The 12,055-nt window shown below is 39.6% G+C and overlaps 1 long non-coding RNA gene across 1 annotated transcript; it reads right to left on the bottom strand.

The window, feature by feature from the left end:
* Positions 1-959: 959 nt before the first annotated feature.
* Positions 960-4,552, bottom strand: LOC130358061 (uncharacterized). The gene is made up of 3 exons (XR_008889391.1): positions 4,509-4,552; positions 1,147-1,193; positions 960-1,047 (listed from the first exon to the last, which is right to left on the bottom strand). It is a non-coding gene; the product is annotated as an uncharacterized LOC130358061 (long non-coding RNA).
* Positions 4,553-12,055: the final 7,503 nt, after the last annotated feature.

The raw sequence follows: 12,055 nt of genomic DNA, 5'->3' as shown, positions 1-12,055 counted from the left end.
GGTAAGGAAGAGGTTATGCAAAACGCTAAGCTGCTACTGTTGCTGCTGCCGTAAAGCTAAAGTAAGGAGGAGATTGCCCTGCAGCACTGTTGACATATAGCAGTAGGTCCACAGCTATTTAGACAAGGTACAGCTGCCCAGACCTTTATTGGCAGTCAGAGATGAGAGAAAAGCCTTCATTTACCTTTCAAGAACAGCGAGGATTATCAGCAGGCAGACTGGCCCAGGCTTTCTCATGCTCTCTCCTGTACAAAGCACACGCTATACCTTGCCCCTACTTCCTGTAATTTGTCCTGATGAAGCTGTTACTAAAGACAGATTTTGCCTGACAACAGGAAGTGAACAGCAGAGAGCAAAGAAGCGATACACCTAGTAATCATTGCTTTACATCTGTTTTTCTGGGATAAGGAGTCATGTTTTTGGTTGATTAAAAGAAAAGATAATTATGTCCCCAGCCACTGCCCCTGATATAGTGCCACCTTAGGCCTTGGCGTTTTTTGGCCTAGTTAAAGATAAGGGGCCGTCTGTACCATATGACTAGTATCTGATGACTGTCTGATTCCTGTTGCTGGCCATGTTTCTGTCCATTAATGATAATGAGACTTTTTATGTATTGCTTACCCATAACAAGCATATTTTCAACATGGTCCTGTTACACATTATCCAGAGGACCAACCAGCAGCTCAGCTAGATACATCTGAGTACCACATCCCAAATTATTTTGTAGGAAAGGGAGGTGCAGTTGGTATTGGAAGGAGACCAATACAACAATGTGTGGCCCAGGGACCTCCACAGAACATGATTTGTCTCTGCTGGTGATGCACTTAGTTTTAATACAGCTACCGTACCTAAATTGCATAAAAGTCACATTGTTTTACAGATGTAAGTGAAATAAGCCACACAAGCTATAGAAAAGAACAGTTGATTTTTTATTAGCTATCAAATGCGTTTTTTACTAAGGGAGCTTCATAAGGTGCCGATAGCAGCTGCACAGCAGAGATTCAACCAGCTGGAGAGTCCTCATTTGATTTATGATAAAGATAGAATCTATATTGTAATTAAGGTAGAGTAAAAAAAGAACATAATGTTTAACTTTCCATGTTAGAACCGAAATAGTGTAATACGACCCCGGCAAGATGATGTTACCTGCAATTCTTCTTCTTCTTATCTCTCAGCCCAGATAACAAAGGTACCTGAACATATAAAATGAATTCCTTACAGAAATAGTTTCCTTTTATTACGCTTGACCAATTAATATCAGGTAATTCATATTTCATTAGGCTTTGCATATGGCCGAGTTCTTATGGTTTTCTAAAGATTTCTCGAGAATAGCTGAATAGAAGAGTTTGTCATGAAATACAGTCACTTCATATTTTAAAGTGAGCTGACTCATAATAAGCTTTAACATTTTTGCAAAAATGACAGATGATTGGGGGCTCTCAGTTGGGAGCCTCACTAATCTCAAACATTGGCTGCTCCCAGATACCAGGTTCTGTTAACAGACCAAGTACTCATACACACTGTAACATTCCCCCTTGCCTGGTATTCCCTTTCTACATTGTGGTTTCTTAAAGGGTAAGTGTGCTTTAAATGTTACCAAACCTACCCTCCCCCATACTCATTGCTGTCTGCTATGTCTTTAACAGTAGGAGGCACTCACCACTGGGATTTCGTGAAAATACTTAGCTTTATTTCAGACGTGCAGAAGCATGGAGTGGTCTGAGGAAGCGCCCTTAGTTGGCGTGAAATAGCTGTAACCTCTGCATGGTGTGCTGCGTCCACACTAGTCCTCCATGCTTCTGCACGTCTGAAATAAAGCTACGTATTTTCACGAAATCCCAGTGGTGAGTGCCTCCTACTTCTACTGTTAAAGTTTTTGATGAACTGCATATCCTTGAGGATTGAGCACCCGAGGCGGGATTCGTAAACTGGGTCTATCACTTGCATCACCCTTGCTGTCCGCCTATGCACATTGTGGGACTACATTGTCGAGGCTAAGCTGTGCCGGCTTTTCTTCCTTCTGCTCATTGTGGCTGTCTGCTATGTGTTTATACCTGCTCCTACTGTTACCAACCCGACCTTATATTTGACCACCTCTAACCATTTGCTCAATGGTTCTACTGCTATGGCCGCACTCTTCCTGCCTCAACCTTTGCAGAATTCTTATGGGAAATTCTGTGCGTAAAATTCCATCGTGTGAACATGGCCTTACTGATAAACAATAAAGGGGATGTGCAACATTGCTAATCACCGAGCTGCCGTGCAACCCAGGATAGAATATTAATATCAAAGTCTTGAAAAAAAAACTTAAAATCCCTTTATACATATTCTTCAAACAGAAGAGTAATCCTTATTATTGCTTAAATATCAATAATTAAAGTGAGCAACAAACAGAACATTCATCCAACTCTTTGGCTTCTCTTCAGGGCCCGCTGCTTCCCTCACTTTTCTTAATAGACTAAAATTTTATTAATTTTTCTAATTTGTTTTTATTAAGTGTGCAGGGAATGTAAAGTGCACTCATGACTTTGCACATCGAAGGTCACAGGAAACTAAATAGGAGATGTTCTAATGTGAAACAAAAAATGAATATCAGCTATACAGCGTATTCGGGAATAGAAACTCCTGGTTTACGGATTCACAGAAATACTGTACAAAAATAACTTATTCTCTTTAGGAAGGTCATAAGTCCTGGATAAGTAAGAAAAACTAACTAAAAATTCCTCATCAAATCCCATGGGCATGGACATGTGTTGTGAGTTACATATGATCCGGTCTTTGCGTAGTTGTATAAATGTGATAGGAGTGTCATATTATTATTACTTTATTTTACCATAGAACATTAGTAGGTAGGTTAGGATGATATCATCTTTCTTCATGGGTTATGTGACAAAGATATAAGAAAAAATTGTAATGGTAAGCTCACTACTAAAATGTTCTTCAAGGCAAGACCAAAAACAAAAAAAAGTTATACTTGAAGTGCAAAAAACGTAACTTTTATTCTGGGTTGCATTAAAAGTCAACAAAATGAGTTGTGTGATACCAACGCCATTAAAAATGCTCCTAATAAATATTCAAAATATCCTGTAAGTGGTAGTATGTACAGCCTGCGGACCGAATCATACCTGATTTGCTGTACATACTACTACTTACTGTGCAGGCTACTTTGATAATTTATTAGGAGCATTTTTAATGGCGTTGGTATCACACAACTAATTTTGGTGACTTTTAATGCAACCCAGAATAAAAGTTACGTTTTTGAACTTCACTTCTATACAGTAAATAAGGTAGGGAAAAGCCAGTCTGTAGATTGGGGAGCCCTTCTGTCCACCAATGTATGGGGTGTACAGCAGAGGAAGTAGCAAAGTAAATGGTTGATATCCTCAACCCCTTTTCATCTGTACGCTGTAACTTTTCTTATATAATGCTAACTACAAGTGGCTAAATTCGATGGCTTATCCCAGAGATCACAAACTCAGTCCTTAAAACCACTGACAGTCCAAGATTTTAATTTTTCCCACTTCTATTTCAAGGGGTTAACTGGAAAAAAAAAGAATATTGCTGGTCCTTGAGTGCTGGGTTGGGGATCACTGGTTTATGCAATAGTCAAGCCAAAGTTAGGCCATCTATATAGGTGATATTATCTCTATTAAGACATCTGAAGACAGTGAGATTATGTTTGATAATGTTTTCCGCATGCACTAGGGTATACACTAAGAAAGGTTGCTTATGTTAGCATTTTGCGGGACCTGTAAAGTAGAGATGGGCAAATTTTTTTAAAAATTCGATTCGACCGATTCGCCGAATTTTCTGAAAAAATGTGGTTTCATCCGAATATATTCATGGTGAATCACTATTAAAAACAGCTATTTCTTAGCTACAGAGAGCCTCAATAGGGGTGTAGAACACTTTTCCTTGGCATAACACGAATAGGGAGTGTGCTGGGGTAGTGAAATTATATTGTGTTTTCAGTATGACATGCAGATTACAGGCGTCACTATCAGAATCACTGCCGCAAAGCAGCACAATGACAGTCTTGAATGGGGAGTGCTTCCTGTTATGATCTCAATTGGCAGACAACTACTAAACTCCCCCTGCCTGCCTGCAGTGATGCGGGCTTGAGGTCAATGGATTTCCCCTGTGCTGATCTGTATTGCCAATAACGCTGATTAGTGACCACACAGTGTCTGCTCTTTCTCTAGCCAGAACTAATACGGGCTTGAGGTGACTGGATTCGCCGCTGTAAAGATCTGTATTATCAGTAACGGTGATTAGTGCACACACACAGTCTCTGCTCTCGGAAATGCCTGTCTTCAGCAAAGGCTGACGAAAATATAGGGCTGTGACATCACAGGGCTGGCTGCTGAAAGGCTGCATGCCACCATGTGATTCACTGTGATCTCGCCTACCCACCTTCCCAGACTTCCTTGACCCATGTCCTCACACATGTAGCCGCCATTGTAGCCCCCCGGGCCGCACAAAATGTAGTGAATGAAGCAATTCCTTACCACAAAGCGTGAGGAAATTCGGACTCGTTCAGAATCGAATTTTTATGAAATTCTGAATTAATTTGTCTTCGTCAGCTTCGATTCACCCATCTCTATTGTAAAGCATGGTCTGCTGTACTTTTGAGGTCTGCAAAAAAAAAACCGATACATTTGGAAAATGAACCAAATTTAGTCACTTGTTTTCCAAGTTAGGCTCATTAAACTCATGAATCAATACACCATGATATACATCGACAACCCTTTATAACAGGTTTTCATATACCCCAACTATATGAGTGAAACATGTTCTTAACAATAATAATTTACTGATATGCTTTACAGCAGGACCCATGGACATAAACAACAATAGAAATGACCAGTCCCATTCAGATGAATTGGAGAAACTTCCTGGAATTATCTGTGACCTTTTCAGTGGTCATTCTACAGGTAGGGGGATGCTGATCTCTGCTGTGAATGATGGTGAATCCATGTCTGCCCTGAGAAAAAAGGCATTACTAGGAAATGATCTGTACAGAACAGGACGTCTCCGCTTAGTTTTAGCCCAGGTGGCCTAAATAAAAACTACAAGTAGTAAAATGTTAAATTATAAAAAAAACATACTAAAAAATTATTTTAAAAAATGGTTAGCATAAAAACTTGTTTTAAACAATTAGCACTTTTTTGATGGATGACACATTACCTTTAAATAGGCACTGTCAGATTTAAAAACTTGTTATATATTGTACATCTTGGCAAAAATACCCCATACCATCCAGAAGTGAGGGTGCGACGAGCACTCATCTTTGCTCACTCCTGTCATATCAGACTGCAGAAGCCCCTCATTGCCAACCTAGGTACCAAAAGATTTAGATAGCTTTTTTTCAAATTGAGACCATTATGGGTGATATGGAAAAGATATCATGTTTCAAGCTCATGTACTGAATCTTTAAAATTTCTCCATTTATTCTTCAAATTGTCAATTCCTTTGATACATGATAAATCTAAAAACTTGGGAATCAATTCTACATATTAAGTAAAGTGACAGATCCCTATACGATATACAGTTAGAATTGTTACCTCAAACCTTTTCATGATTTCCATAAATGACTGAAAATGTTTTAGTATTTTCAAGTTGTATTATTTTTTTTTTATTATAAAATGTCCTATTTGATTACAATAAAGTTCTTCTGATCCTCCTGTATGCTCTTTAGCTTGGTCTTGTTGGCTCTCTTTTCTTTCTACTTCTGCATTTTAATTAAATTCTTATTTTCTTTTGGTTGCAGCACAACACATATCAGGCGGAATGACATTCAATCTATGTATAAATCCAATAATGTTGTAATATGATTGGATTTTCTCCCATAATTTCCCTGCTTTCCTAAAATTAGTTTTGCATTAGAGTTTTATTGTTTACCATATTCCAGCATCTATATCTATAAATGTTATTGATTTGTACAGATGAGTTAAACACAAATATGCTCGGCAATAGAAGAACAATGGGATTTGTAATGCAATCAAAACTATAAAATCTAGAGGTTCACAGAGTGAAAAACTTTTAGCAAGTTCTAATCTCCTGTAATAAGAGACATATGGGAGTCAGAGCGTTTTTGTCAATTTTTAGCCTGAAGATCGCTATTGCACTATAGATTTAGTCTTATAGGTTAGATCTGAAAAAGTGTGGAAAACACTGAATACGTTAAGACGTTAATTAATAAAATGTTTTTATGTTATTTTTATTTGTTATTTTTTAAAAGCTCAGCTTTTTAAATGTAATTTCTGACTAATCTTTAGGGGGTACTTTGGTGGAAAACAAAACTTTTTAAATCAACCAGTGCCAGAAAGATAAACAGATTTGTATATTACTTCTTTATAAAAATCTTAACCCTTCCAGTACGTATCAGCTGTTATATGCTCCAGAGGAAGTTGTAAAATTATTTTCTGTCTGACCACAATGTTCTTTGCTGACACTTCTGTCCATGTCAGGAACTGTCCAGAGCAGGAGAAGTTTGCTGTGGCGATTTACTTGTACTCTGGACAGTTCCCGACATGGACAGAGGTGTCAGCAGAGAGCACTGTGGACAGAAAATAACTACATAACTTCCTCTGGAAAATACAGCAACTGATAAGTACTGGAAGGATTATGATTTTTTTTTAAAGTAATTTACAAATCTGTTTAAATTTCTCGCACCAGTTGATTTGAATTTTTTTTCCCACTGGAGTATCCCTTTAATATCAAGGAAAAGAGAAGAGTATAAATCTAGAATATCGACATGCCCGTGAAGATGATCCCCCGTGAAGATGTGCACACGTAGTATTTTGAGACTCAAAAAATTAATAAGTCTATTTTTATAGGCAAAATCAGTCTTAAGCTTTAACCCCTTCCCGATCCATGACTTACATGTACGTCATGGGTCGGGTGGGCAGACTTGACGGGGGCCCGCATCATGACCGGGAGATGTCTGCCTGTAATGACGGACATCAGAGATCGCTCTGATGTCCATCATTTAACTGTTTAAATATTGTGATCTACACAGATCACAGCATTTAAACATTAAATGACGCTATTCCCTGGTGTCTAGAGATCCCATAATCCCAGGGGGTGCTATAGGTTCCTAGGGAAGCCCGAGGCCTTACCTGGTCCTTGGAATCTTCCCTGGCTCTGAGATTGCTTAAAGCTCCCTTTGACAGCCCTTAGCAATCGAGAACAGATTTCATGGATCAATATAGTGCAATAGCATTACATTGATCTATGTAAGCCATCTGATGATGGCTTATAATAGGCCCCTAGGGGGGGCCAAAAAGTGTGTTTAAGAAAGAGTAAAAAAAAAAAAAATCCCTCCCCTATTAAAAATTCAAATAGCCCCTTTTCCCATTTTTTAAATAAAACACTGCATAAATTCACATATTTGGTATGGCCACATGCATAATTGTCTGATGTATTACATTATTATGTTTCTTCTCTTGCACAGTGAACGGCGTAAACGCTAAAAATTCCAAATGCCAAAATTACAGATTTTTGGTTACATTACATCCCAAAAACATTGTAATAAAAAGTGATCAAAAAGCCAGAACTATACAAAAGTGGTACCATTAAAAACTACAGCTCATGGTGCAAAAAACAAACCCTAACACACATCCGTAGGTGGAAAAATATAAAAGTTATAGGGGTGAGAACAGGGTAATGAACAAGGTTTCTTTTTTTTTCAAGGATTACATTTTTTTTTAAACCATAAAACGAAACAAAAATTATTCAAGTTTGGTTTTATTGGAATCGTACTGACCCATAGAATAAAGATGGAATGTCAGATTTACCATATTTTGAACTCCAAAAATATGTTTGCCCTACAAAAATTGTGCAATTCATATCTTTTTACAATTTTTCCCCGCATATAATTTTTTTCTGGCTTTGTAATACATTGTACTACCCTGTAAAAGTGAATCAGTGGAAAGTCCAACTCATCACACAGAAAATAAGCCCTAATACAACTTTGTCAGTCGAAAAATAAAAAAGTTATGGGTCTTAGAATGTAAGGAGGAAAGAATTAGCTGGGTTATGAAGGGGTTAAAGCATTAGTGTCATTAAAAACAACTTTTGACATGTTCATCAGAAATGTAAAACGTTGATCGCACCAGGTACCACTCCTGATACCATCTGCGATCGTGAGTTATAAGCCAAGTAAACAAGTGACAATGTGCTCTACTCCCCAGTCGGCCAAGAGATCCGTCCATTTCTCTGCATAGAACCCAAAATTGGGTGCTGCCAACAATGATTTTTCTCAGCTCATTGGTGAAGGTCACTGGCCTAACTATTGTTGGTGCAAAGTTAGCAATCACATGGGGGCCCTGGTGCCTAAGGAGGCCTCAAAGCACATCTGCCCTATAAGAGACTAGTATTATAATTGGCAGATAGGGCCATGTTGCAGATTTTGTATCAGGGCCAAGAAGCTACAGGTTACATCTCTGGTGAAGGTCATTCATCACACTATAGACTTTAGAAGGTCAGCATTTAATAACAGACCATGTACGCACAATTGGGGAGATTTATCAAACAAGGCTTCTGCAAAATGAAAGAAGTGATCTAATTGGTTGCTATGGGCAACTGGGCAACTTTTCCTTTGCACAGGTTTTGATAAATCTCCTCCAAAATTCTAATGTCGGCATTACTTCTACAAATTTAGGCTGGACGACCATATTTTACTCTTAGACCTGCTCTTTTGTAGTGATTATTAGGGTAATATTATCAACGTGATAAGTTGTCAAGAGAAATTACGGTCCTGGGCTTGTACGCTGCTACCTCTGGCAATGAAGAGGCCAAAATGACCCTTGCAATGTGAGTAGCACCTGTCGAGCCTTCTACGCCTCAGGCAAAAGTATAAATTCTAGATAACAAACCATTTGCCAGTTTTCAGGTGGCCAGCTGGCAGTACCACTTACACTCAAAGAGCACCACATATCAAAGCCCATACAAAGCAGCTATGACTGCCGAAGTTATAATGACAGGAAGCCATTAAGAAGCTGAACTCCTCTAATGTCCACACATTCTGCAATACACAATACAGTATATTCAGAAAATCTTCAGACCCTTGCTTTTTTTACAGTTTATGTTGGTACTTGTGCTAAAATACCCCCCCCCCTCCATCATTCTGCACTCAATACCTTATCATGACAAAGTGATAACAGAATGTTAGTAAAAACTAAAATCTCGCAGTAACATAAGTATTCAGACCCTTTACTAAGCGCTTAGTAAAAGTCCCTTCGGCAGCGACAACAGCCTCCAGTCTTCATGGAGTTTACACCTAGATCTGCCATTCTTCTCTGAAGATCCTCCTGAACTCTATCAGGTTGGATGGGGACCATCGACAGAAACCATTTTCAGGTCTCTAGTTGTGACTAGTTCATTTATATTAGAATTTTCTGTGATTCAATTTGGGACTGAATGAGGGGCCATGCATATGCTGGGTGGAGCCTAAGTTTAAGGCATGCTAATGGCTGTGTGCAGAGTGTACAGTTTGATTTGTAATGCCAGGGCACAGTTAACTTACACGGTCCGAGGTTGAGATAGCTTCTCCTCAGTCTGGTGTGGGGTAATGAATACAACAATGCAAGGTTACGGATAACTATCTTTACTGTGGCTGAAAGTAGCAGCTTGAAACAATACAGTCTCTAGTGCAGAGGGATGGACAAAGTGGAACCCGGAGAGCCTTTCGCCTTACTGGGAGTTGTAGTTGCTGTTGAATGCAGCTTTGAGATTATTAGCAGCACACGCTGACTTGAAAGAGTTAACTTCACTCTGACTGACTGAAGTAGAGATTTTGCCCAAGAGCTTTGCTTACTGCAAGGCTTTGACAATTCACTTGGGCGCCATGGTCTTTTCCTGAGAATTGGTGTGGCTGTGGAATTTAGTAGACTTTTTCTCCCTATGCTTCTCCTCAGCTTGCTAGCTGGAACACACTCTCCTTCTCCACACTTAACAACTCAATAGGTCCAGACGCGGACCAGACTAGACTGAACACTAGACTGCACAGTTCCTCCACCCTACATTACATAAGTGCTTGGTTTAGGGATCCCTTTTGGGGTGTCAGAGTCACCTGGTCACTCTGCCACAATCCCTTAAAGGTACAGTGTGGAAATTAATACATAGCATACCATAACAATATATCACATAATGACAGGTCAGACATTGGGGCAGTGGGCCCAGCATATAGACAGCAGGGATGCCTGAGGTAATCTTTAGCCCACAGGACAACCTTTTGGTGCTGGGACACCACAGCTACATGCTTGGCCGCTCGGCCCCTAAGTGGTGTTATAAAATACAAATCTTTTAACTACCATCTTGTGGCTGGATCAAGGTTTTCCATGGTACAGTGACCACTAAAACTATGTAGAAATCAGTGGTGCTCGTCATTTTGACAGGTGTCCCTGCTTCTGTACAGTAAACAGTGATGCACTCTGCATCACTATTTACTGTAAGGCCCACGGAGACAAGTGATGATATTGAACTAGTTGAATTAGTTTGCCGAGTGCCCGGCCCAATGGGTATAAGGGGTGATTTTATTTTTCTTTAGCTTTTGAGCCCATGATGCTCAGTTATAATACTATGTAATAAGCTTTGTAGTGCACATGCTTTTATTTTACTGTTTCCCAGCATTCCATGTGGCCAAAGACAATATAAGTCATAAGTCACTTGGTCTCCAGGGGTGTGTGGCTATGCTGTAGTAAGTAGGTGGATAGCAGGGTGGAAGGGATTTACTGAAGTAAGGTTATCCTCTCTTACAGTGAGTATCGAGCCTCCATTGCAAAATAAATCCCAGTATTGCTGGACAGCCATTGACTGTCCAGGCATGCTGGGAGTTTTGTAACAACTGGGGAAACCTTGTTTGGGGAACACTGCCTTACAGTATTTTTGGTAAAGGAGGCAAGCGCCATGCTTGTTTACAGGTCCGTCCCTATGCAAATCCCTAATTTATACCTCAAATGTGCATGGTGCTCTCTCACTTCGGAGCCCTGTCGTATTTCAACACATATGGGGCATTTCCGTACTCAGGAGTAATTGAACTACAAATTTTTGGGGTCTTTTTCTCCTTTTACCCCTTATGAAAAGGTAAAGTTGTGGTCTACACCAGCATGTTAGTGTAAAAACATTTACATACCCCATATGAGGGTGTAAAGTGATCTGCGGGCGCACAACAAGGCTCAGGAGTGAAAGCGTGCCATGTACATTTGAGGCCTAAATTGGTGATTTGCACAAGGGTAGCTGATAGTTACAGCGAATCTGACATAAACGCAGAAAAAAAACACCCACATGTGACCCCATTTTGCAAACAAAATCCTAATGGAATGGAATTATGGGTATGATGAGCCTTAACACTCCACAGGTGTTTGCCAAATTTTCACTAAAATGCTGGTGTTACCCTGAATTTTTCATTTTCATAAGTGAAAATAGGAAAAAAGCCCCCCAAAATGTGTAACTCCGTTTCTTCAAAGTAAGAATATACCCCATATGTGGGCTCACTACAGGGCTCAGAAGAGAAGGAGTGCCATTGGGCTTTTGGAGGTAAAATTTGTCCAGAATTGAAGGTCACATGTGTTTACAAAGCCCCAATGGTGCCAGAACAATGCAACCCCCCACACGTGACCCCATTTTGGAAACTAAATCCCTCACGTAATTTAATAAGGGGTGCAGTGAGCATTTACACCCCACAGGTGTCTGACAGATATTTGGAACCGTAGTCTGTGAAAATGAAAAATGTAATACTATTCCAAAGTTCTGTCAAATACCAGTGGGGTGTAAAGGCTCACTGTACCCCTTGTTACATTCCCTGAGGGGTGCAGTTTCCAAAATAGTATGTCATCTGTTTTTTTATTTTTTTATTTTGGTGTTCTGGAACCATAGCGGCTTCCTACATTCGACATGCCCCACAAAAACCATTTTAGAAAAATTTGCTTTCCAAAAGCCAACTGTGACTCCTTCTCTTCTGAGCATTGTAGTGCACCAGCAGAGCACTTAACGTCCACACATGGGGTATTTCCATACTCAGAAGAAATGGGGATACAAATTTTGGGGGGCA

This window comes from Hyla sarda, chromosome 2, assembly GCF_029499605.1.
Source record: "Hyla sarda isolate aHylSar1 chromosome 2, aHylSar1.hap1, whole genome shotgun sequence".
In the NCBI taxonomy this organism is placed as follows: Eukaryota; Metazoa; Chordata; class Amphibia; order Anura; family Hylidae; genus Hyla; species Hyla sarda.
Note: the sequence above shows the minus strand (reverse complement) of the source record. Positions and strands in the feature narration are given on the sequence as shown.